The sequence below is a fragment of the Primulina tabacum genome, chromosome 10 (assembly GCF_025594145.1).
Source record: "Primulina tabacum isolate GXHZ01 chromosome 10, ASM2559414v2, whole genome shotgun sequence".
NCBI lineage: Eukaryota > Viridiplantae > Streptophyta > Magnoliopsida > Lamiales > Gesneriaceae > Primulina > Primulina tabacum.
Genome location: NC_134559.1, coordinates 30172817 through 30200395, shown reverse-complemented (window position 1 = coordinate 30200395; position 27579 = coordinate 30172817). Strand labels below are relative to the sequence as shown.

General features: G+C 43.2%; 24 non-coding genes and 7 pseudogenes across 24 annotated transcripts; all 31 read left to right on the top strand.

The window, feature by feature from the left end:
- Positions 1-527: 527 nt before the first annotated feature.
- On the top strand, positions 528-645 carry LOC142511717 (5S ribosomal RNA; annotated as a pseudogene).
- Positions 646-1326: 681 nt separating this feature from the next.
- On the top strand, positions 1327-1449 carry LOC142506595 (5S ribosomal RNA). Its single transcript, XR_012804883.1, has one exon. It is a non-coding gene; the product is annotated as a 5S ribosomal RNA (ribosomal RNA).
- Positions 1450-2132: 683 nt separating this feature from the next.
- LOC142511266 (5S ribosomal RNA) lies at positions 2133-2251 on the top strand (annotated as a pseudogene).
- Positions 2252-2933: 682 nt separating this feature from the next.
- LOC142515760 (5S ribosomal RNA) lies at positions 2934-3052 on the top strand. The gene has a single exon (XR_012811587.1). It is a non-coding gene; the product is annotated as a 5S ribosomal RNA (ribosomal RNA).
- Positions 3053-3732: 680 nt separating this feature from the next.
- On the top strand, positions 3733-3852 carry LOC142510090 (5S ribosomal RNA). Its single transcript, XR_012808222.1, has one exon. It is a non-coding gene; the product is annotated as a 5S ribosomal RNA (ribosomal RNA).
- A 681-nt stretch (positions 3853-4533) lies between these two features.
- LOC142517087 (5S ribosomal RNA) lies at positions 4534-4653 on the top strand. The gene has a single exon (XR_012812847.1). It is a non-coding gene; the product is annotated as a 5S ribosomal RNA (ribosomal RNA).
- Positions 4654-5335: 682 nt separating this feature from the next.
- LOC142515739 (5S ribosomal RNA) lies at positions 5336-5454 on the top strand. The gene has a single exon (XR_012811568.1). It is a non-coding gene; the product is annotated as a 5S ribosomal RNA (ribosomal RNA).
- A 682-nt stretch (positions 5455-6136) lies between these two features.
- LOC142507962 (5S ribosomal RNA) lies at positions 6137-6256 on the top strand. The gene has a single exon (XR_012806197.1). It is a non-coding gene; the product is annotated as a 5S ribosomal RNA (ribosomal RNA).
- A 1385-nt stretch (positions 6257-7641) lies between these two features.
- LOC142511525 (5S ribosomal RNA) lies at positions 7642-7760 on the top strand (annotated as a pseudogene).
- Positions 7761-8986: 1226 nt separating this feature from the next.
- LOC142514593 (5S ribosomal RNA) lies at positions 8987-9105 on the top strand. The gene has a single exon (XR_012810481.1). It is a non-coding gene; the product is annotated as a 5S ribosomal RNA (ribosomal RNA).
- A 682-nt stretch (positions 9106-9787) lies between these two features.
- On the top strand, positions 9788-9907 carry LOC142508142 (5S ribosomal RNA). Its single transcript, XR_012806370.1, has one exon. It is a non-coding gene; the product is annotated as a 5S ribosomal RNA (ribosomal RNA).
- Positions 9908-11291: 1384 nt separating this feature from the next.
- LOC142509520 (5S ribosomal RNA) lies at positions 11292-11410 on the top strand. The gene has a single exon (XR_012807690.1). It is a non-coding gene; the product is annotated as a 5S ribosomal RNA (ribosomal RNA).
- Positions 11411-12094: 684 nt separating this feature from the next.
- On the top strand, positions 12095-12213 carry LOC142512491 (5S ribosomal RNA; annotated as a pseudogene).
- Positions 12214-12895: 682 nt separating this feature from the next.
- On the top strand, positions 12896-13014 carry LOC142508117 (5S ribosomal RNA). The gene has a single exon (XR_012806346.1). It is a non-coding gene; the product is annotated as a 5S ribosomal RNA (ribosomal RNA).
- A 686-nt stretch (positions 13015-13700) lies between these two features.
- Positions 13701-13819, top strand: LOC142515089 (5S ribosomal RNA). The gene has a single exon (XR_012810951.1). It is a non-coding gene; the product is annotated as a 5S ribosomal RNA (ribosomal RNA).
- Positions 13820-14501: 682 nt separating this feature from the next.
- On the top strand, positions 14502-14620 carry LOC142511291 (5S ribosomal RNA; annotated as a pseudogene).
- Positions 14621-15284: 664 nt separating this feature from the next.
- LOC142508428 (5S ribosomal RNA) lies at positions 15285-15403 on the top strand. Its single transcript, XR_012806640.1, has one exon. It is a non-coding gene; the product is annotated as a 5S ribosomal RNA (ribosomal RNA).
- Positions 15404-16097: 694 nt separating this feature from the next.
- LOC142513696 (5S ribosomal RNA) lies at positions 16098-16216 on the top strand. The gene has a single exon (XR_012809628.1). It is a non-coding gene; the product is annotated as a 5S ribosomal RNA (ribosomal RNA).
- Positions 16217-16898: 682 nt separating this feature from the next.
- Positions 16899-17017, top strand: LOC142508797 (5S ribosomal RNA). The gene has a single exon (XR_012807000.1). It is a non-coding gene; the product is annotated as a 5S ribosomal RNA (ribosomal RNA).
- A 683-nt stretch (positions 17018-17700) lies between these two features.
- Positions 17701-17819, top strand: LOC142508000 (5S ribosomal RNA). The gene has a single exon (XR_012806234.1). It is a non-coding gene; the product is annotated as a 5S ribosomal RNA (ribosomal RNA).
- A 681-nt stretch (positions 17820-18500) lies between these two features.
- LOC142506344 (5S ribosomal RNA) lies at positions 18501-18619 on the top strand. The gene has a single exon (XR_012804638.1). It is a non-coding gene; the product is annotated as a 5S ribosomal RNA (ribosomal RNA).
- A 683-nt stretch (positions 18620-19302) lies between these two features.
- On the top strand, positions 19303-19421 carry LOC142508943 (5S ribosomal RNA). The gene has a single exon (XR_012807139.1). It is a non-coding gene; the product is annotated as a 5S ribosomal RNA (ribosomal RNA).
- A 683-nt stretch (positions 19422-20104) lies between these two features.
- On the top strand, positions 20105-20222 carry LOC142506593 (5S ribosomal RNA). The gene has a single exon (XR_012804881.1). It is a non-coding gene; the product is annotated as a 5S ribosomal RNA (ribosomal RNA).
- A 683-nt stretch (positions 20223-20905) lies between these two features.
- LOC142508114 (5S ribosomal RNA) lies at positions 20906-21024 on the top strand. Its single transcript, XR_012806343.1, has one exon. It is a non-coding gene; the product is annotated as a 5S ribosomal RNA (ribosomal RNA).
- A 680-nt stretch (positions 21025-21704) lies between these two features.
- On the top strand, positions 21705-21823 carry LOC142508123 (5S ribosomal RNA). The gene has a single exon (XR_012806352.1). It is a non-coding gene; the product is annotated as a 5S ribosomal RNA (ribosomal RNA).
- Positions 21824-22506: 683 nt separating this feature from the next.
- Positions 22507-22624, top strand: LOC142507906 (5S ribosomal RNA). The gene has a single exon (XR_012806145.1). It is a non-coding gene; the product is annotated as a 5S ribosomal RNA (ribosomal RNA).
- Positions 22625-23304: 680 nt separating this feature from the next.
- LOC142507763 (5S ribosomal RNA) lies at positions 23305-23427 on the top strand. The gene has a single exon (XR_012806010.1). It is a non-coding gene; the product is annotated as a 5S ribosomal RNA (ribosomal RNA).
- A 680-nt stretch (positions 23428-24107) lies between these two features.
- On the top strand, positions 24108-24226 carry LOC142509601 (5S ribosomal RNA). Its single transcript, XR_012807767.1, has one exon. It is a non-coding gene; the product is annotated as a 5S ribosomal RNA (ribosomal RNA).
- Positions 24227-25345: 1119 nt separating this feature from the next.
- Positions 25346-25462, top strand: LOC142511706 (5S ribosomal RNA; annotated as a pseudogene).
- A 544-nt stretch (positions 25463-26006) lies between these two features.
- Positions 26007-26124, top strand: LOC142509227 (5S ribosomal RNA). Its single transcript, XR_012807412.1, has one exon. It is a non-coding gene; the product is annotated as a 5S ribosomal RNA (ribosomal RNA).
- A 681-nt stretch (positions 26125-26805) lies between these two features.
- LOC142510969 (5S ribosomal RNA) lies at positions 26806-26924 on the top strand (annotated as a pseudogene).
- Positions 26925-27579: the final 655 nt, after the last annotated feature.

Genomic DNA, 27579 nt, shown 5'->3' with positions numbered 1-27579 from the left:
GGCAAACGAACGAGATTGATTAATCCGCAATGAGATGGCGAGATTTTAGCCGAATTCCTTCCCTAAGACCATCTAATTTGCGATTTTCCGCTTTTGTTAATCTTCCGTTTCCTCGAAAAATCCGCTTAGTAAGTCCGAAATTCGATTCCAGTTTCATTTTATTGTATCAAGGCATAATAATAGCTTTACATTCGCTATTTTCTTATTCTTATTTTTTTTCACTTTTCAGGGAACATTTAGCGATTTTTGTTGTCGTGAGCTGGTTCTGTGCGGTAGGGTATGACGCAGATTACTCCGGAGACGGTTAACTTATTAAAAACAATTATTTCGACTGTTTTAGCCATAATTTACGGAAACAGTCGCGACACAAGGACTTTCCAGGGATGTCACCCATCCTAGCTCTGCCATCGCGCCAGAACGCTTAACTTCATTGTTCTGATTGGGCGAGAGCAGTGCCGCGTGTTGTCTATCGTCGCACGCTCCACACGTACTCGAGGGATATAATAATAAACATCCCACTCAATGTCGGGTGCGATCATACCAGCACTAATGCACCGAATCCCATCAGAACTTCGAAGTTAAGCATGCTTGGGTGGGAGCAGTACTTGGATGAGTTACCCGCTGGAAAGTCCTCGTTTGCACCCCTTTTCGTGTTTTTCTATTTTTGATTACTTGTTGACAGACGATTTTCGGCTCAAATCATCTGACTCTCGATCAGGATAAGAGAAGAAATGTGAGATCAACGTAGCTCGAGCACTGCCGGATTTGGACAAAATTGTAGGCTAATTTGATTGTAAACGGGCAAACGAACGAGACTCATTCTCCGCAATGAGCTGGCGAGATTTTAGCCGAATTCCTTCTCTAAGACCCTCTAATTTGCGATTTTTCGCTTCTGTTAAGCTTTCGTTTCTTAGATAAATCCGCTTAGGAAGTATGAAATTCGATTCCGGTTCCATTTTATCGTATCCCAGGCATAATAATAGCTTTTCATTCGCTATTTTTTTCATCTTATTTTTTTTAATTTTCTGTGAACATTTAGCGATTTTTGTTGCCGTGAGCCGGTGCTGTGCGGAAGGGTATGACGCATATTACTCCGGAGACGGTTAACTCATTAAAAACAATTATTTCAACTATTTTAGCCATAATTTACGTAAACGGTCGCTACACGAGGACTTCCCAGGGAGGTCACCCATCCTAGCTTTGCCATCGCGTCAGAACGCTTAACTTCATGGTTCTGATTGGGCGAGAGCAGTGCCGCGTGTTGTCCATCGCCGCCCGCTCCACACGTACTCGAGGGTAATAAGAATAAACATCCCACTAAATGTCGGGTGCGATCATACCAGCACTAATGCACCGGATCCCATCAGAACTTCGAAGTTAAGCGTGCTTGGGCTAGAGCAGTACTAGGATGGGTGACCGACCTCGTGGGAAGTCCATGTGTTGCACCCATTTTCGTGTTTTTATATTTTTAATTACTTGTTGAAAGACGATTTTCGACTAAAATCATCTGAATCTCGATCGAGACCAAATAAGACATGTGAAATCAACGTAATTCGGGCACTGTCGGATTTGGACAAAATTGTAGCCTAATTTGATTGTAAACGGGCAAACGAACGAGACTCATTAATACGCAATGAGCTGGCGAGATTTTAGCCGAATTCCTTCTCTAAGACCCTCTAATTTACGATTTTCCGCTTCTCTTAAGCTTCCGTTTCCTCGAAAAATCCGCTTAGTAAGTACGAAATTCGATTCCGGTTTCATTTTATCGTATCCCAGTCATAATAATAGCTTTACATTCGCTATTTTCTTATTCTTATTTTTTTTTCAATTTTCTGGAAACATTTAGCGATTTTTGTTGTCATGAGCCGGTTCTGTGCGGAAGGGTATGACGCAGATTACTCCGGAGACGGTTAACTCATTAAAAACAATTATTTCAACTGTTTTATCCATATTTACATAAACGGTCGCGACACGAGGACTTCCAAGGAAGGTCAACCATCCTAGCTCGGCAATCGCGCCAAAACGCTTAACTTCATGGTTAGGATTGGACGAGTGCAGTGCCGCGTGTTGTCCATCGCCGCTTGCTCCACCCGTACTCGAAGGATATAAGAATAAAAATCCTACTCAATGTTGGTTGCGATCATACCAGCAATAATGCACCGTATCCCATCAAAACTCCGAAGTTAATCCTGCTTGGGCAAGAGTAGTACTAGGATGGGTGACTCCCTGGGAAGTTCTCGTGTTGCACCATTTTTCGTGTTTTTCTATTTTTGATTACTTGTTGACAGAAGACTTTCGGCTCAAATCATCTGAATCTCGATCAGGACCAGAGAAGACATGTCAAAATCATCGTAGCTCGGGCACTGCTGGATTTGGACAAAATTGTAGGCTAATTTGAGTGTAAGCGGGCAAACGAACGAGACTCATTACTCCGCAATGAGCTGGCGAGATTTTAGCCGAATTTCTTCTCTAAGACCCTCTAATTTGCGATTTTCCGCTTCTGTTAAGCTTCCGTTTCCTCGAGAAAATCCGCTTAGGAAGTCCGAAATTCGATTCCGGTTCCATTTTTTCGTATCCCAAGCATAATACTAGCCTTACATTCGCTATTTTCTTCTTCTTTTTTTTTCTATTTTCTGGGAACATTTAGCGATTTTTGTTATCGTGAGCCGGTTCTGTGCGGAAGGGTATGACGCAGATTACTCTGGAGACGGTTAACTCATTAAAAACAATTATTTCGACTGTTTTATCCATAATTTACGTAAACGGTCGCGACACGAGGTCTTCCCAGGGAGGTCACCCATCCTAGCTCTGCCATCGCGCCATAACGATTAACTTCATGGTTCTGATTGGGCGAGAGCAGTGCCAACTATTGTCCATCGCCCCTGCTCCACACGTACTCGAGGGATATAAGAATAAACATCCCACTCAATGTCGGGTGCGATCATACCAGCACTAATGCACTGGATCCCATCAGAACTCCGAAGTTAAGCGTGCTTGGGCGAGAGCAGTACTAGGATGTGTGATCCCTTGGGAAGTTGTCGTGTTGCATCCCTTTTCGTGTTTTTATATTTTTGATTACTTGTTGACAGACGATTTTCGGCTCAAATCATCTGAATCTCGATCGAGACCAGATAAGACGTGAAATCAACGTAGCTCATGAACTGCAGGATTTGGACAAAATTGTAGCCTAATTTGATTGTAAACGGGCAAACGAACGAGACTCATTAATCCGCAATGAGCTGGAGAGATTTTAGCCAAATTCCTTCTCTAAGACCCTCTAATTTGCGATTTTCCGCTTCTATTAAGCTTTCGTTTCCTCGAGAAATCCGCTTAGAAAGTCCAAAATTCGATTCCGGTTCCATTTTATCTTATCCCAGGCATAATAATAGCTTTCAATTAGCTATTTTCTTCTTCTTATTTTTTTCTATTTTCTGGGAACATTTAGCGATTTTTGTTGTCGTGAGCCGGTGCTGTGCGGAAGGGTATGACGCAGATTACTCCGGAGACGGTTAACTCATTAAAAACAATTATTTCGACTGTTTTAACCATAATTTACGTAAATGGTCGCGATACGAGGACTTCCCAGGGAGGTCACCCATCCTAGCTCTGCCATCGCGCCAGAACGCTTAACTTCATGGTTCTGATTGGGCGAGAGCAGTGCCGCATGTTGTCCATTCCCGCCCGCTCCACATGTACTCGAGGGATATAAGAATAAACATCAAACTCAATGTCGGGTGCGATCATACCTGCACTAACGCACCGGAACCCATCAGAACTCCGAAGTTAAGCGTGCTAGGGAGAGTGCAGTAATAGGATGGGTGAACCCCCTGGGAAGTCCTCGTGTTGCATCCCTTTTCATGTTTTTATATTTTTTATTACTTGTAGAAAGACAATTTTCGGCTCAAATCATCTGAATCTCGATCGGGACCAGATAAGACGTGAAATCAACGTATCTCGGGCACTGCCGGATTTGGACAAAATTGTAGCCTAATTTGATTGTAAACTGGCAAACGAACGAGACTCATTAATCCGCAATGAGCGGGAGATATTTTAGCCGAATTACTTCTCTAAGACCCTCTAATTTGCGATTTTCCGCTTCTGTTAAGCTTCTGTTTCCTCGAGAAATCCGCTTAGGAAGTCCGAAATTCAGTTTCGGTTTTATTTTATCGTATCCCAGGCATAATAATATTTTTACATTCGCTATTTTATTATTCTTATTTTTTTTCTATTTTCTGGAAACATTTAACGATTTTTGTTATTGTGAGCCGGTTCTGTGCAGAATGGTATGACGCAGATTACTCCGGACACAGTTAACACATTAAAAACAATTATTTCGACTGTTTTAGTCATAATTAACGTAAACGGTCGCGACACGAGGACTTTCCTGGGAGGTCACCCATCCTAGCTCTTCCATCGCGTCAGAACGCTTAACTTCATTGTTTGGATTGGGCGAGAGCTGTGCCGCGTGTTGTCCATCGCCGCTCGCTCCACACGTACTAGAGGGATATAGGAAATAACATCCCACTCAAAGTCGGGTGTGATCATACCAGCAATAATACACCGGATCCCATCAGAACTCCGAAGTTAAGCCGTGCTTGGGCGAGAGCAGTACTTGGATGGGTGACTCCCTGGGAAGTCCTCGTGTTGCACCCTTTTTCGTGTTTTTCTATTTTTGATTGCTTGTTGACAGAAGATTTTCGGCTCAAATCATCCAACTCTAGATCAGGACCAGAGAAGACATGTGAAATCAACGTAGCTCGGGCACTGCCGAATTTGGACAAAATTGTAGGCTAATTTGATTGCAAACGGGCAAACGAACGAGACACATTAATCCGCAATGAGCTGGCGAGATTTTAGCCGAATTCCGTCTCTAAGACCCTCTAATTTGCGATTTTCCGTTTCTGTTAAGCTTCCGTTTCCTCGAAAAATCCGCTTAGTAAGGCCGAAATTCGATTCCGGTTTCATTTTATCGTATCACAGACATAATAATATCTTTACATTCGCTATTTTCTTATTCTTATTTTTTTCTATTTTCTGGGAACATTTAGCGATTTTTGTTGTCGTGAGCCGTTTCTGTGCGGAAGAGTATGACGCAGATTACTCCGGAAACGGTTAACTCATTAAAAACAATTATTTCAACTGTTTTAGCCATTATTTACGTAAACGGTCGCGACACGAGGACTTTCCAGGGAGGTCACCCATCCTAGCTCTGTTATCGCGCAAGAACGCTTAACTTCATTGTTCTGATTGGGCGAGAAAAGTGCCGCGTGTTGTCCATCGCCGCCCGCTCCACACGTACTCGAGGGATATAAGAATAAACATCCCACTCAATTTCGGGTGCGATCATACCAGCACTTATACACCGGATCCCATAAGAACTCCGAAGTTAAGCGTGCTTGGGCGAGAGCAGTACTTTGATGGATGACCCCCTGGGAAGTACTCGTTTTGCATCCCTTTTCGTGTTTTTCAATTTTTGATTACTTGTTGACAGACGATTTTCGGCACAAATCATCTGAGTCTCGAAAAGGACTAGAGAAGACATGTGAAATCAACGCAGCTCGGGCACTGCCGGATTTGGACAAAATTGTAGGCTAATTTGATTGTAAACGGGCAAACGAACGAGACTCATTACTCCGCAATGAGCTGGCGAGATTTTAGCCGAATTCCTTCTCTAAGACACTCTAATTTGCGATTTTTTGCTTCTGTTAAGCTTCCGTTTCCTCGAGAAATCCACTTAGGAAGTCCGAAATTCAATTCCAGTTCCATTTTATCGTATCTCAGGCATAATAATAGCTTTACATTCCCTATTTACTTCTTCTTATTTTTTTCTATTTTCTGGGAACATTTAGCGATTTTTGTTGTCGTGAGCCGGTGCTATGCGGAAGGGTATGACGCAGATTACACCGGAGACGGTTAACTCATTAAAAATAATTATTTCGACTGTTTTAGCCATAATTTACTTAAAAGGTTACGGCACGAGGACTTCCCAGGGACGTCACCCATCCTTGCTCTGCCATCGCGCCAGAACGCTTAACTTCATGGTTCTGATTGGGCGAGAGCAGTGCAGCGTGTTGTCCATCGCCGCCCGCTCCACACGTACTCGAGGGATATAAGAATAAACATCCTACTCAATGTCTGGTGCGATCATTCAAGCACTAAAGCACCGGATCCCATCAGAACTCCGAAGTTAAGCGTGCTTGGGCGAGAGGCAGTGCTAGGATGGGTGACCCCCTGGGAAGTCCTCGTGTTGCACCCCTTTCCGTGTTTTTCTATTTTTGATTACTTGTTGAAAGACGATTTTCTGCTCAAATCTTCTGAATTTTGATCGAGACCAAATAAGACGTGCAATCAACGTAACTCGGGCACTGTTGGATTCGGACAAGACAAAATCGTAGCCTAATTTGGTTGTAAACTGTCTTAGCCGAATTTCTTCTCTAAGACCCTCTAATTTGCGATTTTCCGCTTCTGTTAAGCTTCCGTTTCCTCGAGAAATCTGCTTAGGAAGTCCGAATATCTATTCCGGTTCCATTTTATCGTATCTCAGGCATAATAATAGCTTTACATTCGCTTTCTTCTTCTTATTTTTTTCTATTTTCTGGGAACATTTAGCGATTTTTGTTCTCGTGAGCCGGTGCTGTGCAGAAGGGTATGACGCAGATTACTCAAGAGACGGTTAACTCATTAAAAACAATTATTTCGACTGTTTTAGCCATAATAAACGTAAACGGTCGCGACACGAGGACTTCCCAGAGAGGTCACCCATCTTAGCTCTGCCATCGCGCCAGAACGCTTAACTTCATGGTTCTGATCTGACGAGAGCAGTGCCGCGTGTTGTCCATCGCCGCCCGCTCCACACGTACTCGAGGGATATAAGAATAAACTACCAACTCAATGTCGGTTGCGATCATACTAGCACTAATGCACAAGTTACCCCCCTGGGAAGTCCTCGTGTTGCATCCTTTTTCGTGTTTTTTTATTTTTTATTAGTTATTGACATACGATTTTCGGCTCAAATCATCTGAATCTCAATCGGTACCAGATAGGACGTGAAATCAACGTAGTTCGGGCGCTGCCGGATTTGAACAAAATTGTAGCCTAATTTGATTGTAAACGGGCAAACGAACAAAACTCATTATTCCGCAATGAGATGGAGAGATTTTAGCCGAATTCCTTCTCTAAGACCCTCTAATTTGCAATTTTCCGCTTCTGTTAAGCTTTCGTTTCCTCGAGAAATCCACTTAGGAAGTCCGAAATTCGATTCCGGTTCCATTTTATCGTATCCCAGGCATAATAATAGCTTTACATTCGCTATTTTCTTCTTATTTTTTTTTTTCTATTTACTAGGAACATTTAGCGATTTTTGTTGTCGTGAGCCGGTTCTGTGCGGAAGCGTATTACGTAGAATACTCTGGAGACGGTTAACTCATTAAAAAGAATTATTTCGACAGTTTTATCCATAATTTTCGTAAACGGTCGCGACACGAGGACTTCCAAGGGAGGTCACCCATCCTAGCTTTGCAATCGCGCTAGAACGCTTAACTTCATGGTTAGGATTGGACGAGTGCAGTGCCGCGTGTTGTCCATCGCCGCTTGCTCCACACGTACTCGAAGGATATAAGAATAAACATCCTACCCAATGTTGGGTGCGATCATACCAGCACTAATGCACCGTATCCCATCAAAACTCCGAAGTTAATCGTGCTTGGGCAAGAGCAGTACTAGGATGCGTGACTCCCTGGGAAGTTCTCGTGTTGCACCATTTTTCGTGTTTTTCTATTTTTGATTACTTGTTGACAGAAAACTTTCGGCTCAAATCATCTGAATCTCGATCAGGACCAGAGAAGACATGTCAAAATCAACGTAGCTCGGGCACTGCTGGATTTGGACAAAATTGTAGGCTAATTTGAATGTAAACGGGCAAACGAACGAGACTCATTCTCCGCAATGAGCTGGCGATATTTTAGCCGAATTTCTTCTCTAAGACCCTCTAATTTGCGATTTTCCGCTTCTGTTAAGCTTCCGTTTCCTCGAGAAATCCGCTTAGGAAGTCCGAAATTCGATTCCGGGTCCATTTTATCGTATCCCAAGCATAATACTAGCCTTACATTCGCTATTTTCTTCTTCTTTTTTTTTTTTTATTTTCTGGGAACATTTAGCGATTTTTGTTATCGTGAGCCGGTTCTGTGCGGAAGGGTATGACGCAGATTACTCTGGAGACGGTTAACTCATTAAAAACAATTATTTCGACTATTTTATCCATAATTTACGTAAACGGTCGCGACACGAGGACTTCCCAGGGAGGTCACTCATCCTAGCTCTGCCATCGCGCCATAACGATTAACTTCATGGTTATGATTGGGCGAGAGCAGTGCCGCGTGTTGTCCATCGCCGCCCGCTCCACACGTAGCTCGGGCACTGCCGGATTTGGACAAAATTGTAGGCTTATTTGATTGCAAACGGGCAAACGAACGAGACACATTAATCCGCAATGAGCTGGCGAGATTTTAGACGAATTCCGTCTCTAAGACCCTCTAATTTGCGATTTTCCGTTTCTGTTAAGCTTCCGTTTCCTCGAAAAATCCGCTTAGTAAGGCCGAAATTCGATTCCGGTTTCATTTTATCGTATCGCAGACATAATAATAGCTTTACATTCGCTATTTTCTTATTCTTATTTTTTTCTATTTTCTGGGAACATTTAGCGATTTTTGTTGTCGTGAGCCGTTTCTGTGCGGAAGAGTATGACGCAGATTACTCCGGAAACGGTTAACTCATTAAAAAAAATTATTTCAACTGTTTTATCCATTATTTACGTAAACTGTCGCGACACGAGGACTTTCCAGGGAGGTCACCCATCCTAGCTCTGCCATCGCGCCAGAACGCTTAACTTCATTGTTCTGATTGGGCGAGAAAAGTGCCGCGTGTTGTCCATCGCCGCCCGCTCCACACGTACTCGAGGGATATAAGAATAAACATCCCACTCAATTTCGGGTGCGATCATACCAGCACTTATACACCGGATCCCATAAGAACTCCGAAGTTAAGCGTGCTTGGGCGAGAGCAGTACTTTGATGGATGACCCCCTGGGAAGTACTCGTGTTGCATCCCTTTTCGTGTTTTTCAATTTTTGATTACTTGTTGACAGACGACTTTCGGCTCAAATCATCTGAATCTCGATCAGGACTAGAGAAGACATGTGAAATCAACGCAGCTCAAGCACTGCCGGATTTGGACAAAATTGTAGGCTAATTTGATTGTAAACGGGCAAACGAACGAGACTCATTACTCCGCAATGAGCTGGCGAGATTTTAGCCGAATTCCTTCTCTAAGACCCTCTAATTTGCGATTTTTCGCTTCTGTTAAGCTTCCGTTTCCTCGAGAAATCCACTTAGGAAGTCTGAAATTCAATTCCAGTTCCATTTTATCGTATCTCAGGCATAATAATAGCTTTACATTCCCTATTTACTTCTTCTTATTTTTTTCTATTTTCTGGGAACATTTAGCGATTTTTGTTGTCGTGAGTCCGTGCTATGCGGAAGGGTATGACGCATATTACACCGGAGACGGTTAACTCATTAAAAACAATTATTTCGACTATTTTAGCCATAATTTACTTAAAAGGTCACGGCACGAGGACTTCCCAGGGACGTCACCCATCCTAGCTCTGCCATCGCGCCAGAACGCTTAACTTCATGGTTCTGATTGGGCGAGAGCAGTGCAGCGTGTTGTCCATCGCCGCCCGCTCCACACGTACTCGAGGGATATAAGAATAAACATCCCACTCAATGTCAGGTGCGATCATACAAGCACTAAAGCACCGGATCCCATCAGAACTCCGAAGTTAAGCGTGCTTGAGCGAGAGGCAGTACTAGGATGGGTGACCCCCTAGGAAGTCCTCGTGTTGCACCCCTTTCCGTGTTTTTCTATTTTTGATTACTTGTTGAAAGACGATTTTCTGCTCAAATCTTCTGAATCTTGATCGAGACCAAATAAGACGTGCAATCAACGTAACTCAGGCACTGTTGGATTTGGACAAGACAAAATCGTAGCCTAATTTGATTGTAAACGGTCTTAGCCGAATTTCTTCTCTAAGACCCTTTAATTTGCGATTTCCTGCTTCTGTTAAGCTTTCGTTTCCTTGAGAAATCTGCTTAGGAAGTCCGAATATCTATTCCGGTTCCATTTTATCGTATCTCAGGCATAATAATAACTTTACATTCGCTTTCTACTTCTTATTTTTTTCTATTTTCTGGGAACATTTAGCGATTTTTGTTCTCGTGAGCCGGTGCTGTGCAGAAGGGTATGACGCAGATTACTACAGAGACGGTTAACTCATTAAAAACAATTATTTCGACTGTTTTAGCCATAATAAACGTAAACGGTCGCGACACGAGGACTTCCCAGGGAGGTCACCCATCTTAGCTCTGCCATCGTGCCAGAACGCTTAACTTCATGGTTGTGATTTGACGAGAGCAGTGCCGCGTGTTGTCCATCGCCGCCCGCTCCACACGTACTCGAGGGATATAAGAATAAACTACCAACTCAATGTCGGTTGCGATCATACTAGCACTAATGCACCGGTTACCCCCCTGGGAAGTCCTCGTGTTGCATCCTTTTTCGTGTTTTTTTATTTTTGATTACTTATTGACATATGATTTTCGGCTCAAATCATCTGAATCTCGATCGGTACCAGATAGGACGTGAAATCAACGTAGCTCGGGCGCTGCCGGATTTGGACAAAATTATAGCCTAATTTGATTGTAAACGGGCAAACGAACAAAACTCATTAATCCGCAATGAGCTGGAGAGATTTTAGCCGAATTCTTTCTCTAAGACACTCTAATTTGCAATTTTCCGCTTCTGTTAAGCTTTCGTTTCCTCGAGAAATCCGCTTAGGAAGTCCGAAATTCGATTCCGGTTCCATTTTATCGTATCCCAGGCATAATAATAGCTTTACATTCGCTATTTTCTTCTTCTTATTTTTTTTCTATTTACTAGGAACATTTAGCGATTTTTGTTGTCGTGAGCCGGTTCTGTGCGGAAGCGTATTACGTAGAATACTCAGGAGACGGTTAACTCATTAAAAACAATTATTTTGACTGTTTTATCCATAATTTACGTAAACGGTCGCGACACGAGGACTTCCCAGGGAGGTCACCCATCCTAGCTCCACCATCGCGCCAAAACGCATAACTTCATGGTTCTGATTGGGCGAGAGCAGTGCCGCGTGTTGTCTATCGCCGCCCGCTCAGCACGTACTCTAGGATATAAGAATAAACATCCCACTAAATGTCGGGTGCGATCATACCAGCAATAATGCACTGGATTCCACCAGAACTCCGAAGTTAAGCGTGCTTGGGAGAGAGCAGTACTAGGATGGGTGACCCCCTAGGAAGTCCTCGTGTTGTACCCCTTTTCGTGTTTTTCTATTTTGGATTACTTGTTGACAGACGATTTTCGGCTCAAATCCTCTGAATCTCGACCGAGACCAGATAAGACGTGAAATCAACGTAGCTCGGGCACTGTCGTATTTGGACAAAATTGTAGCCTAATTTGATTGTAAACGGGCAAACGAACGAGACTCATTCTTCGCAATGAGCTGCCGAGATTTTTGCCGAATTCCTTCTCTAAAACCCTCTAATTTGCGATTTTCCGATTCTGTTAAGCTTCCGTTTTCTCGAGAAATCCGCTTAGGAAGTCCGAAATTCGCTTCCGGTTTTATTTTATCGTATCCCAGACATAATAATAGCTTTACATTCCCAATTTTTTTATTCTTATTTTTTTTTCTATTTTCATGGAACATTTAGCGATTTTTGTTGTCGTGAGCCGGTTCTGTGCATAAGGGTATGATGCAGATTACTCCGGAGACGGTTAACTCATTAAAAACAATTATTTCGACTATTTTAGCCATAATTTACGTAAACGGTCGCGACGCGAGGACTTCCCATGGATTTCACCCATCCAAATTCTGCCATCGCGCCAGAAAGCTTAACTTCATGGTTCGTTCTTATTGGGCGAGAGCAGTGCCGCGTGTTGTCCATCGCCGCCCGCTCCACACGTACTCGAGGGATATAAGAATAAACATCCACTCAATGTCGATTGCGATCATACCAGCACTAATGCACCAGATCCCATCAAAACTCCGAAGTTGAGCATGCTTCGGCGAGAGCAGTTCTAGGATGAGTGACCCCCTGGGAAGTCCTCGTGTTGCGCCCCTTTTCGTGTTTTTCTATTTTTGATTACTTGTTGACAGACGATTTTTGGTTCAAATCATCTGAATATCGATCGGGATCAGATAAGACATGTGAAATCGACGTAGCTCGGGCACTGCCGGATTTGAACAAAATTGTAGCCTAACTTGATTGTAAATGGGTAAACGAACGAGACTCATTACTCCGCAATGTGCTGGCGAGATTTTAGCCGATCTTCTTCTCTAAGACCCTCAAATTTACGATTTTCCGCTTCTGTTAAGCTTCCGTTACCTCGAGAAATCCGTTTAGGAAGTCCGAAATTCGTTTCCGGTTCCATTTTATCTTATCCCAGGCATAATAATAGCTTTACATTCGCCATTTTTTTCTTCTTATTTTTTTCTATTTTCTGGGAATATTTAGCGATTTTTGTTGTCGTGAGCCGGTTCTGTGCGGAAGAGTATGACCCAGATTACTCCAGAGACGGTTAACTCATTAAAAACAATTATGTCGACAGTTTTATCCATAATTTACGTAAACGGTCACGACACAAGGACTTCCAAGGGAGGTCACCCATCCTAGCTCTGCCATCGCGCCAGAACGCTTAACTTCATGGTTCGGATTTGACGATAGCAGTGCCGCGTGTTGTCCATCGCCGCCCGCTCCACACATACTCGAAGGATATAAGAATAAACATCCGACTCAATATCGGGTGCGATCCTACCAGCACTAATGCACCGGATCCCATCATAACTCCGAAATTAAGCGTGCTTGGGCGAGAGCAGTACTAGGATTGGTGACCCCCTGGGAAGTCCTCGTGTTGCACCCCTTTTCGTGTTTTTCTATTTTTGATTACTTGTTGACGGACGATTTTTGGCTCAAATCATCTGAATCTCGATCGGGAACAGATAAGACATGTGAAATCAACGTAGCTCGGGCACTGCCGGATTTGGAGAAAATTGAAGCCTAATTTGATTGTAAACGGGTAAACGAACGAGTCTCATTACTCCGCAATTAGCTGGCGAGATTTTAGCCGAATTTTTTCTCTAAAACCTTCTAATTTGCGATTTTCCGCTTTTGTTAAGCTTCCGTTTCCTCGAGAAATCCGCTTAGGAAGTCTGAAATTCGATTCCGGTTCCATTTTATCTTATCACAGGCATAATAATAGCTTTACATTCGCTATTTTTTTCTTCTTATTTTTTTTCTATTTTCTTGGAATACTTAGCGATTTTTGTGATCGTGATCCGGTTCTATGCAGAAGGGTGGGTATTACGTAGATTACTCCGGAGACGGTTAACTCATTAAAAACAATTATTTCGACTGCTTTATCCATAATTTACGTAAACGGTCGCGACACGAGTACTTCCCTGAGAGGTTACCCATCCTCGCTCTGCCATCGCGACAGAACGCTTAACTTCATGGTTCTGATTGGGCGAGAGAAGTGGCGCGTGTTGTCCATCGTCGCCTTCTCTACACGTACTCTTGGGATATAAGAATAAACATCCACTCAATGTCCGGTGCGATCATACCAGCACTAATTCAACGGATCCCATCAGAACTCCGAAGTTAAGCGTGCTTGGGCGAGAGCAGTACTAGGTTGGGTGACCCCCTGGGAAGTCCTCGTGTTGCACCCCTTTTCGTGTTTTTCTATTTTTGATTACTTGTTGACAGACGATTTTCGGCTCAAATCATCTGAATCTCGATCGGGACCAGATAAGACATGTGAAATCAACGTAGCTCGGGCACTGCCGGATTTAGACAAAATTGTAGCCTAATTTGATTGTAAACGGGCAAACGAATGAGACTCATTACTTCGCAATGAGCTGGCGAGATTTTAGCTGAATTCCTTCTCTAAGACCCTCTAATTTGTGATTTTCCGCTTCTGTTAAGCTTCCGTTTCCTCGAGAAATCCGCTTAGAAAGTTCGAAATTCGATTTCGGTTCAACTTTATCGTATCCCAGGCATAATAAAAGCTTTACATTCGCTATTTTCTTCCTCCTATTTTTTTCCTATTTTCTGGGAACATTTAGCGATTTTTGTTGTCGTTAGCCGGTTCTGTGCGGAAGGGTATGACGCAGATTACTCCGGAGATGGTTAACTCATTAAAAATAATTATTTTGACTGTTTTATCCATAATTTACGTAAACGATCGCGACACGAGGACTTCCCATGGAGGTCACCCATCCTAGCTCTGCCATTGCGCCAGAACGCTTAACTTCATGGTTCTGATTGGGCGAGAGAAGTGGCGCGTGTTGTCCATCGTCGCCTTCTCCACACGTACTCTTGGGATATAAGAATAAACATCCACTCAATGTCCGGTGCGATCACACCAGCACTAATTCACCGGATCCCATTAGAACTCCGAAGTTAAGCATGCTTAGTTTTGAGCAGTACTAGGATGGGTGACCCCCTGGGAAGTCCTCGTGTTGCACCCCTTTTCGTGTTTTTCTATTTTTGATTACTTGTTGACAGACGATTTTCGGCTCAAATCATCTGAATCTCGATCGGGACCTTATAAGACATGTGAAATCAACGTAGCTCGGGCACTGCCGGATTTTACAAAATTGTAAACGGGCAAACGAACGAGACTCATTACTCCGCAATGAGCTGGCGAGATTTTAGCCGAATTCCTTCTCTAAGACCCTCTAATTTGCTATTTTCCGCTTCTGTTAAGCTTCCGTTTTCTCGAGAAATCCGCTTAGGAAGTTAGAAATTCGATTTCGGTTCCACTTTATCGTATCCCAGGCATTATAAAAGCTTTACATTCGCTATTTTCTTCTTCTTATTTTTCTCCTATTTTCTGGCAACATTTAGCGATTTTTGTTGTCGTGAGCCGGTTCTGTGTAGGGGTATTACGTAGATTACTCCGGAAACGGTTAACTTATTAAAAACAATTATTTCGAATGTTTTATCCATAATTTACGTAAACGGTCGCGACACGAGGACTTTCCAAGGAGGTCACCCATCCTAGCTCTTCCTTCGCGCCAGAACACTTAACTTCATGGTTCTGATTGGACGAGAGCAGTGCCGCGTGTTGTCCATCGCCGCCCGCTCCACACATACTCGATGTATATAAGAATAAACATCCCACTCAATATCGAGCGCGATCATACCAGCACTAATGCACAGGATCCCATCAGAACTCCGAAGTTAAGCGTGCTTGGGCGAGAGCAGTACTAGGATGTGTGACCCCCTGTGAAGTCTTCGTGTTGCACCCCTTTTCGTGTTTTTCTATTTTTGAATACTTGTTGATAGACGATTTTTGGCTCAAATCATCTTAATCTCGATCGTGACCAAATAAGACATGTGAAATCAACGTAGCTCGGGCACTGCCGGATTTGGAAAAAATTGTAGCCTAATTAGATTGTAAACGGGTAAACGAACGAAACTCATTGCGGAACTCATTACTCTGCAATGAGTTTGCGATATTTTAGCCAAATTCCTTCTCTAAGACCCTCTAATTTGCGATTTTCCGCCTCTGTTAAGCTTCCGTTTCCTCGAGAAATCCACTTAGGAAGTTCGAAATTCGATTTCGGTTCCACTTTATCGTATCCCAGGCATAATAAAAGCTTTAAATTCGCTATTTTCTTTTTCTTATTTTTTTCGTATTTTCTGGGAACATTTAGCGATTTTCGTTGTCGTGAGCCGGTTCTGTGCGGAAGGGTATTACGTAGATTACTCCGGAGACGGTTAACTCATTAAAAACAATTATGTCGACTGTTTTATCCATAATTTACGTAAACGATCGCGACACGAGTACTTCCCAGGGAGGTTACCCATCCTAGCTCTGCCATCGCGCCAGAACACTTAACTTCATGGTTCTGATTGGGCGAGAGCAGTGCCGTGTGTTGTCCATCGTCGCCTTCACCACACGTACTCTTGGGAGATAAGAATAAACATCCACTCAATGTCCGGTGCGATCATACCAGCACTAATTCACTGGATCCCATCAGAACTCCGAAGTTAAGCGTGCTTGGGCGAGAGCAGTACTAGGATGGGTGACCCCCTGGGAAGTCCTCGTGTTGCACCCCTTTTCGTGTTTTTCTATTTTTGATTACTTGTTGACAGACGATTTTCGGCTCAAATCATCTGAATCTCGATTGGGACCTGATAAGACATGTGAAATCAACGTAGCTCGGGCACTGCCGGATTTGGACAAAATTGTAGCCTAATTTGATTGTAAACGGGCAAACGAACGAGACTCCTTACTCCGCAATGAGCTGGCGAGATTTTAGCCGAATTCATTCTTTAAAACCCTCTAATTTGCGATTTTCCGCTTTTGTTAAGCTTCCGTTTTCTCGAGAAATCCACTTAGGAAGTCCGAAATTCGATTCCAGTTCCATTTTATCTTATCCCAAGCATAATAATAGCTTTACATTCGCTATTTTCTTCCTCCTATTTTTTTCCTATTTTCTGGGAACATTTAGCGATTTTTGTTGTCGTGAGCCGGTTCTGTGCGGAAGGGTATGACGCAGATTACTCCGGAGATGGTTAACTCATTAAAAATAATTATTTCGACTGTTTTATCCATAATTTACGTAAACGATCGCGACACGAGGACTTCCCTTGGAGGTCACCCATCCTAGCTCTGCCATTGCGCCAGAACGCTTAACTTCATGGTTCTGATTGGGCGAGAGCAGTGCCGCGTGTTGTCCATCGTCGCCTTCTCCACACGTACTCTTGGGATATAAGAATAAACATCCACTCAATGTTCGGTGCGATTATACCAGCACTAATTCACCGGATCCCATCAGAATTCCGAAGTTAAGCGTGCTTGGGCGAGAGCAGTACTAGGATGTGTGACCCCCTGTGAAGTCTTCGTGTTGCACCCCTTTTCGTGTTTTTCTATTTTTGAATACTTGTTGATAGACGATTTTTGGCTCAAATCATCTTAATCTCGATCGTGACCAAATAAGACATGTGAAATCAACGTAGCTTGGGCACTGCCGGATTTCGACAAAATTGTAGCCTAATTTGATTGTAAACGGGCAAACGAACGAGGCTCATTACTCCGCAATGAGCTGGCGAGATTTTAGCCGAATTCCTTCTCTAAGACCCTCTAATTTGATATTTTCCGCTTCTGTTAAGCTTACGTTTCCTCGAGAAATCCGCTTAGGAAGTTCGAAATTCGATTTCGGTTCCACTTTATCGTATCCCAGGCATAATAAAAACTTTACATTAGCTATTTTCTTCTCCTTACTTTTTTCCTATTTTCTGGGAACATTTAGAGATTTTTGTTGTCGTGAGCCGGTTCTATGCGGAAGGGTATGAACCAGATTACTTCGGAGACGGTTAACTCATTAAAAACAATTATTTCGAATTTTTTATCCATAATTTACCTAAACGGTCGCGACACGAGGACTTCACAGGGAGGTCACCCATCTTAGCTCTGCCATCGCGCCAGAACGCTTAACTTCATGGTTCTGATTGGACGAGAGCAGTGCCCCGTGTTGTCCCTCGCCGCCCGCTCCACACATACTCGAAGGATATAAGAATAAACATCCCACTCAATGTCGGGTGCAATCATACCAGCACAAATGCACTGGATCCCATCAGAACTCCGAAGTTAAGCGTGCTTGGGAGAGAGCAGTACTAGGATGTGTGACCCCCTGAGAAGTCTTCGTGTTGCACTCTTTTCGTGTTTTTCTAATTTTGATTACTTGTTGACAGACGATTTTTGGCTCAAATCATCTGAATCTCGATCGCGACCAAATAAGACACGTGAAATAGACGTAGCTCGGGGACTGCCGGATTTGGACAAAATTGTAGCCTAATTAGATTGTAAATGGGCAAACGAACGAGACTCATAACTCCGCAATGAGCTGGCAAGATTTTAGCCGAATTCCTTCTCTAAGACTTTCTAATTTGCGATTTTCCGCTTCTGTTAAGCTTTCGTTTCCTCGAGATCTCCGCTTAGGAAGTCCGAAATTCGATTTCGGTTCCACTTTATCGTACCCCAAGCATAATAAAAGCTTTGCATTCGCTATTTTCTTCTTCTTATTTTTTTCCTATTTTATGGAACATTTATCGATTTTTGTTGTCGTGAGCCGGTTCTGTGCGGAAGGATATGACCCAGATTACTCCGGAGACGGTTAACTCATTAAAAACAATTATTTCGAATGTTTTATCCATAATTTGTGTAAACGGTCGCGACACGAGGACTTCTTAGGTAGGTCACCCATCCTAGCTCTGCCATCGCGCCAGAACGCTTAACTTCATAGTTCTGATTGGACGAGAGCAGTGCCGCGTGTTGTCCATCGCCGCCCGCTCCACACATACTCGAAGGATATAAGAATAAACATCCCACTTAATGTCGGGTGCGATCATACTAGCACTAATGCACTGGATCCCATCAGAACTCCGAAGTTAAGCGTGCTTCGGCGAGAGCAGTACTAGGATGTGTGACCCCCTGAGAAGTCTTCGTGTTGCACCCCTTTTCGTGTTTTTCTATTTTTGAATACTTGTTGACAGACGATTTACGGCTCAAATCATCTGAATCTCAATCGTGACCATATAAGACATGTGAAATCAGCCTAGCTCGGGCACTGCCGGATTTGGACAAAATTGTAGCCAAATTAGATTGTAAACGGGCAAACGAATGAAACTCATTACTTTGTAATGAGCTTGCGAGATTTTAGCCAAATTCCTTCTCTAAGACCCTCAAATTTACGATTTTCCGTTTCTGTTAAGCTTCCGTTTTCTCGAGAAATCCGCTTAGGAAGTTCGAAATTCGATTTCGGTTCCACTTTATCGTATCCCAGGCATAATAAAAGCTTTACATTCGCCAGTTTCTTCTTCTTATTTTTTTCCTATTTTCTGGGGACATTTAGCGATTTTTGTTGTCGTGAGCCGGTTCTGTGCGGAAGGGTATGACCCAGATTACTCCGGATACGGTTAACTCATTAAAAACAATTATTTAGAATGTTTTATCCATAATTTACGTAAATGATCGCTACACGAGGACTTCCCAGGGAGGTCACCCATCCTAGCTCTGCCATCGCGCCAGAACGCTTAACTTCATGGTTCTGATTGGACGAGAGCAGTGCCGCGTGTTGTCCATCGTCGCCCGCTCCACACATACTCGAAGGATATAAGAATAAATATCCCACTCAATGTCGGGTGCGATCATACCAGCACTAATGCAGTGGATCCCATCAGAACTCCGAAGTTGAGCGTGCTTGGGCGAGAGCAGTACTAGGATGTGTGACCCCCTGGGAAGTCATCGTGTTGCACCCCTTTTCGTGTTTTTCTATTTTTGAATACTTGTTGACAGAAGATTTTTGGCTCAAATCATCTGAATCTCGATCGTGACCTGATAAGACATGTGAAATCAACGTAGCTCGGGCACTGCCGGATTTGGACAAAATTGTAGCCTAATTAGATTGTAAACGGGCAAACGAACGAGACTCATTACTCCGCAATGAGCTTGCGAGATTTTAGCCAAATTCCTTTTCTAAGACCCTCTAATTTGCGATTTTCCGCTTCTATTAAGCTTCCGTTTCCTCGAGAAATCTGCTTAGAAAGTCCGAAACTCGATTTAGGTTCCACTTTATCGTATCCCAGGCATAATAAAAGCTTTACATTCGCTATTTTCTTCTTTTTATTTTTTTCCTATTTTCTGGGAACATTTAACGATTTTTGTTGTCGTGAGCCGGTTCTGTGCGGAAGGGTATGACGCCGATTACTCCGGAAACGGTTAACTCGTTAAAGACAATTATTTCAACTGTTTTATCCATAATTTACGTAAACGGTCGCGACGCAAGGGCTTCCCAGAGAGGTCACCCATCCTAGCTCTGCCATCGCGCCAGAACGCTTAACTTCATGGTTCTGATTGGGCGAGAGCAGTGCCGCGTGTTGTCCATCGCCGCCCGCCCCACACGTACGCGAGGGATATAAGAATAAACATCCCACTCAATGTCGGGTGCGATCATACCAGCACTAATTCACCGGATCCAATCAGAACTCCGAAGTTAAGCGTGCTTGGGCGAGAGCAGTACTAGGATGGGTGACCCCCTGCGAAGTCCTCGTTTGCACCCCTTTTCGTGTTTTTCTATTTTTGATTACTTGTTGACAGACTTTTTTCGGCTCAAATCATCTGACTCTCGATCAGAACCAGAGAAGACATGTGAAATCAACGTAGCTCGGGCACTGCCAGATTTGGAAAAAATTGCAGCCTAATTTGATTGTAAACTAGCAAACGAACGAGATTCATTACTCTGCAATGAGCTAACGAGATTTTAGTTGAATTCCTTCTCTAAGACCCTCTAATTTGCGATTTTCCGCTTCTGTTAAGCTTCCGTTTCCTCGAGAAATCTTCTTAGGAAGTTCGAAATTCGATTTCGGTTCCATTTTATCGTATCCCAGGCATAATAATAGCTTTACATTCGCTATTTTCTTCTTCTTATTTTTTTCCTATTTTCTGGGAACATTTAGCGATTTTTGTTGTCGTGAACCGGTTTTGTGCGGAAGGGTATGACGCAGATTACTCCGGAGACGGTTAACTCATTAAAAACAATTATATCGACTGTTTCATTCATAATTTACGTAAACAATCGCGACACGAAGACCTCCCAGGGAGGTCACCCAACTTAGCTCTGCCATCGCGCCAGAACGCTTAACTTCATGATTCTGATTGGGCGAGGGCAGTACCGCGTGTTGTCCATCGCCGTCCGCTCCACACATACGCGAGGGATATATGAATAAACATCCGACTCAATGTCGGGTGCGATCATACCACCACTAATGCACCGGATCTCATCAGAACTCCGAAGTTAAGCGTGCTTGGGCGAGAGCAGAACTAGGATGGGTCACCCCCTGGAAAGTCCTCGTGTTGCACCCCTTTTCATTTTTTCTATTTCTGATTACTTGATGACAGAAGATTTTGGGATCAATTTATCTGAATCTCGATCGTGAACAGATAAGACATGTGAAATTAATGTAGCTCGGGCACTGTCGGATTTGGACAAAATTGTAGCCTAATTAGATTGTAAACAGGCAAACGAACGAGACTCATTATTCCGCAATGAGCTGGCGAGATTTTAGCCGAATTCCTTCTCTAAGACCCTCTAGTTTGCGATTTTCCGCTTCTGTTAAGCTTCCGTTTCCTCGAAAAATCCGCTTACATAGTCCAAAATTCATTTCCGGTTTCATTTTATCGTATCCCAGGCATAATAATAGATTTACATTCGCTATTTTCTTTTTCTTATTTTTTTCTATTTTCTGGGAACATTTAACGATTTTTGTTGTCGTGAGCCGGTTCTGTGCGGAAGGGTATGACGCAGATTATTCCGGTGATGGTTAACTCATTAAAAACAATTATTTCAACTGTTTAGCCATAATTTACGTAAACGGTCGCGACACGAGGACTTCCCACGGAGGTCACCCATCATAGCTCTGCCATCGCGCCAGAACGCTTAACTTCATGGTTCGGATTGGGCGAGAGCAGTGCCACATGATGTCCATCGCCGCCTGCTCCACACGTACTCGAGGGATATAAGAATAAACATCCCACTCAATGTCGGGTGCAATCATACCAGCACTAATGCTCCAGATCCCATCAGAACACCGAAGTAAAGTGTGCTTGGGCGAGAGCAGTAAGAGGATGGGTGACCCCCTGCGAAGTCCTCGTGTTGCACCCCTTTTCGTGTTTTTCTATTTTTTATTACTTGTTGACAGACGATTTTCGGCTCAAATCATTTGAATCTCGATCGGGACCAGATAAGACATGTGAAATCAACATAGCTCGGGCACTGCCGGATTTGGACAAAATTGTAGCCTAATTTGATTGTAAACGGGCAAACGAACGAGACTAATTACTCCGCAATGAGCTGGAGAGATTTTAGCCGAATTCCTTCTCTAAGACCCTTTAATTTGCGATTTTCCGCTTCTTTTAAGCTTCCGTTTCATCGAGAAATTCGCTTAGGAAGTCCGAAATTCGATTCGGTTCCATTTTATTGTATCAAAGGAATAATAATAGCTTTACATTTGCTATTTTATTCTTCTTAATTATTTTTCTATTTTCCGGGAACATTTAGCGATTTTTGCTGTTGTGAGCCGGTTCTGTGCGGAAGGGTATGACCCAGATTACTCCGGAGACTGTTAATTCATTAAAAACAATTATTTCTACGGTTTTAGCCATAATTTACGTAAACGGTCGCGACACAAGAACTTCCCAGGGAGGTCACCCATCCTAGCTCTGCCATCGCGCCAGAATGCTTAACTTCATGGTTTTGATTGGGCGAGAGCAGTGCCGCGTGTTGTCCATCGTCGCCCGCTCCACACGTACTCGAGGGATATAAGAATAAACATCCCACTCAATGTTGGGTGCGATCATACCAGCACTAATGCACCGGATCCCATCAGAATTCCGAAGTAAAGCGTGCTTGGCGAGAGCAGTACTAGGATGGGTGACCCCCTAGGAACTCCTCGTGTTGCACCCGTTTTCGTGTTTTTCTTTTTTTTATTACTTGTTGACAAACGATTTTCAGCTCAAATCCTCTGAATCTCGTTCGGGACCAGATAAGACATGTGAAATCAACGTAATCGGGCACTGCCGAATTTGGAAAAAATTGTAGCCTAATTTGATTGTAAACGGGCAAACGAACGAGACTCCTTACTCCGCAATGAGCTGGCGAGATTTTAGCCGAATTCATTCTCTAAGACCCTCTAATTTGCAATTTTCCGCTTCTGTTAAGCTTTCGTTTCCTCGAGAAATCCGTTTAGGAAGTCCGAAATTCGATTCTGGTTCCATTTTATCGTATCCCATGCATAATAATAGCTTTACATTCGCTATTTTCTTCTTCTTATTTTTTTCTAATTTCTAGGAACAATTAGCGATTTTTGTTGTCGTGAGCCGGTTCTATGCGAGGGGTATGACGCAGATTACTCCGGAGACGGTTAACTCATTAAAAAGAATTATTTCGACTGTTTTATCCATAATTTACTTAAATGGTCGCGACACGAGGACTTCCCAGGGAGGTCACCCATCCTAGCTCTGCCATCGCGCCAGAACGCTTAACTTCATGGTTCTGATTGGGCGAGAGCAGTGTAGCGTGTTGTCCATCGTCGCCCGCTCCACACGTACGCGAGGAATATAAGAATAAACATCCCACTCAATTTCGGGTGCGATCATACCAGCACTAATGCACCGGATTCCATCAGAACTCCGAAGTTAAGCGTGCTTGGGCGAGAGCAGTACTAGAATGGGTGATGGACCCCCTGGGAAGTCCTTGTGTGGCACCCCTTTACATGTTTTTCTATTTTTGATTACTCGTTGACAGACGATTTTCGGCTCGAATCATCTGAATCTCGATCGTGACCAGATAAGACATGTGAATCAACGTAGCTCGGGCACTGCCGGATTTGGACAAAATTGTAGCCTAATTAGATTTAAACGGGCAAACGAACAAGACTCATTACTCCGCTATGAGCTGGCGAGATTTTAGCCGAATTTCTTCTCTAAGACCCTCTAATTTGCGATTTTCCGCTTCTAAGCTTCTGTTTCCTCGATATATACGCTTACGAAGTCCAAAATTCATTTCTGGTTTCATTTTATCGTATCCCAGGCAAAATAATAGAGTTACATTCGCTATTTTCCTATTATTATTTTTTTTTTCTATTTTCAGGGAACATTTAATGATTTTTGTTTTCGTGAGCCGGTTCTGTGCGGAAGGGTATGACGCAGATTACTCCGGAGATGGTTAACTCAATAAAAACAATTATTTCTACTGTTTTATCCATAATTTACGTAAACAGTCGTGACACGAGGACTTCTCAGGGAGGTCACCCATCCTAGCTCTGCCATCGCGCCAGAACGCTTAACTTCATAGTTCTGATTGGGCGAGAGCAGTGCCTCGTGTTGTCCATCGCCGCCCGCTCCACACGTACTCGAGGGATATAAGAATAAACATCCCACTCAATGTCATGTGCGATCATACCACCATTAATGCGCCGGATCCCATCAGAACTCCGAAGTTAATCGTGCTTGGGCGAGAGCAGTACTATGATGGTTGACCCCCTGGGAAGTCCACGTTTTGCACCCATTTTCGTGTTTTTCTAATTTTGATTACTTGTTAACAGACGATTTTGTGCTCAAATCATCTGAATCTCGATCAGGACCAGATAAGACATATGAAATCAACGTAGCTCGGGCACTGCCGGATTTGGGCAAAATTGTAGGCTAATTTGATTGTAAACGGGCAAACGAACGAGACTCGTTCACACGCAATAAGCTGACAAGATTTTAGCCGAATTTCTTCTCTAAGACCCTCTAATTTACGATTTTCCGCTTCTGTTAAGCTTCCTTTTCCTCGAAAAATCCGTTTAGGAAGTCCGAAATTTGATTCCGGTTCCATTTTATCGTATCCCAGGAAAATAATAATAGCTTTACATTCATCATTTTCTTCTTCATTTTTTTTTCTATTTTCTGGGAACATTTAGCGATTTTTGTTGTCGTGAGCCGGTTTTGGGCGGAAAGGTATGACGCAGATTACTCCGGAGACGGTTACCTCATTAAAAACAATTATTTCGACTGTTTTATCTATAATTTACGTAAACGGTCGCGACACGAGGACTTCTCAGGGAGGTCACCCAACCTAGCTCTGCCATCGCGCCAGAACGCTTAACTTCATGGTTTTGATTACTTGTTGACGGACGATTTTAGGCTCAAATCATTTGAATCTCGATCGGGACCAGATAAGACATGTGAAATCAACGTAGGTCGTGCACTGTCGGATTTGGACAAAATTGTAGCCTAATTTGATTGTAAACGGGCAAACGAACGAGACTCATTACTCCGCAATGAGCTGGCGAGATTTTAGCCGAATTCCTTCTCTAAGACCCTCTAATTTGCGATTTTCCGCTTCTGTTTAGCTTCTGTTTCATCGAGAAATCCGCTTAGGAAGTTCGAAATTCGATTCCGGTTCCATTTTATCATATCGCAGGCATAATAATAGCTTTACATTCGCTATTTTCTACTTCTTATTTTTTTTTCTATTTTCTGGGAAAATTTAGAGATTTTTTTATTCGTGAGCCGGTTCTGTGCGGAAGGGTATGACGTAGATTACTCCAGAGATATAAGAATAAGCATCCCACTCAATGTCCATCGTCGCCCGCTCCACACGTACTCGAGGAATATAAGAATAAGCATCCCACTCAATGTCGAGTGCGATCATACCAGCACTAATACACCGGATCCCATCAGAACTACGAAGTTAACCGTGCTTGGGCGAGAGCAGTACTAGGATGGGCACCCCCTGGAAGTCCTCATGTTGCACCCCTTTTCCTGTTTTTCCATTTTGATTACTTGTTGAGAGACGATTTTGGGCTCAAATCATCTGAATCTCGATCGAAACCAGATAAGACATGTGAAATCAACGTAGCTCGGGCACTGCCGGATTTGGACAAAATTGTAGCCTAATTTGATTGTAAACGGGCAAAGGAACGAGACTTGCTACTCCGCAATGAGCTGGCGAGATTTTAGCCGAATTCCTTCTCTAAGACCCTCTGATTTGCGATTTTCCGCTTCTATTATGCTTCCGTTTCCTCGAGAAATCCGTTTAGGAAGTTCGAAATTCGATTTCGGTTCCATTTTATCGTATCCCAGGAATAATATTAGCTTTACATTCGCTATTTTCTACTTCTTATTTTTTTTCTATTTTCTGGGAAAATTTAGAGATTTTTTTATTCGTGAGCCGGTTCTGTGCGGAAGGGTATGACGTAGATTACTCCAGAGATATAAGAATAAGCATCCCACTCAATGTCCATCGTCGCCCGCTCCACACGTACTCGAGGAATATAAGAATAAGCATCCCACTCAATGTCGAGTGCGATCATACCAGCACTAATACACCGGATCCCATCAGAACTACGAAGTTAACCGTGCTTGGGCGAGAGCAGTACTAGGATGGGTGACCCCCTGGAAGTCCTCATGTTGCACCCCTTTTCCTGTTTTTCCATTTTGATTACTTGTTGACAGACGATTTTCGGCTCAAATCATCTGAATCTCGATGGAAACCAGATAAGACAAGTGAAATCAATGTAGCTCGGGTACTGCCGGATTTGGACAAAATTGTAGCCTAATTTGATTGTAAACGGGCAAAGGAACGAGACTTGCTACTCCGCAATGAGCTGGCGAGATTTTAGCCGAATTCCTTCTCTAAGACCCTCTGATTTGCGATTTTCCGCTTCTATTATGCTTCCGTTTCCTCGAGAAATCCGTTTAGGAAGTACGAAATTCGATCTCGGTTCAATTTTATCGTATCCCAGGCATAATAATAGCTTTACATTCGCTATTTTCTTCTTCTTATTTTATTTTATTTTCTTGGAACATTTAGCGATTTTTGTTGTCGTGAGCCGGTTATGTGCGGAAGGGTATGACGCAGATTACTCCGGAGACAGTTAACTCATTAAAAACAATTATTTCGACTGTTTTAGCTATAATTTACGTAAACGGTCGCGATAGGAGAACTTCACAGGGAGATCACCCATCCTAGCTCTGCCATAGAGCCAGAACGCTTAACCTCATGGCTGTGATTGGGCGAGAGCAGTGCCGCATGTTGTCAATCGCCGCCCCCTCCACACGTACTCGAGGGATATAAGAATAAACATCCCACTCAATGTCGGGTGCGATTATACCAGAACTAATGCACCGGATTTTATCAGAACTATGAAGTTAAGCGTGCTTGGACGAGAGCAGTACTATGATGGGTGACCCCCAGGGAAGTCCTCGTGTTGCACCCCTTTTCGTGTTTTTTTATTTTTGATTATTTGTTGAAAAGCGATTTTAGGCTCAAATCATCTGAATCTCGATCGGGACAAGATAAGGCATGTGAAATCAACGTAGCTCGGGCACTGCCGGATTTGGACAAAATTGTAGCCTAATTTGATTGTAAACGGGCAAACGAAAGAGACTCGTTACTCCTCAATGAGCTGGCGAGATTTTAGTCTAATTTCTTCTCTAAGACCCTCTAATTTGCGATTTTCCGCTTCTGTTAAGCTTCCGTTTCCTCGAGAAATCCATTTAGGAAGTCCGAAATCCGATCCCGGTTCAATTTTTTCGTATCCAGGCATAATAATAGCTTTACATTCTCTATTTTCTTCTTCTTATTTTATTTTCTATTTTCTGGGAACATTTAGCGATTTTTGTTGTCGTGAGCTGGTTCTGTGCGGAAGAGTATGACGTAGATTACTTCAGAGACGGTTAACTCATTAAAAACAATTATTTCGACTGTTTTATCCATAATTCACGTAAACGGTCGCTACACGAGGACTTCCCAAGGAGGTCACCCAAACTAGCTCTGCCATCGCGCGAGAACGCTTAACTTCATGGTTTTGGTTGGACGAGTGTTGTGCCACGTGTTGTCTTGCCGCCCGCTCCACACGTACTCGAGGAATA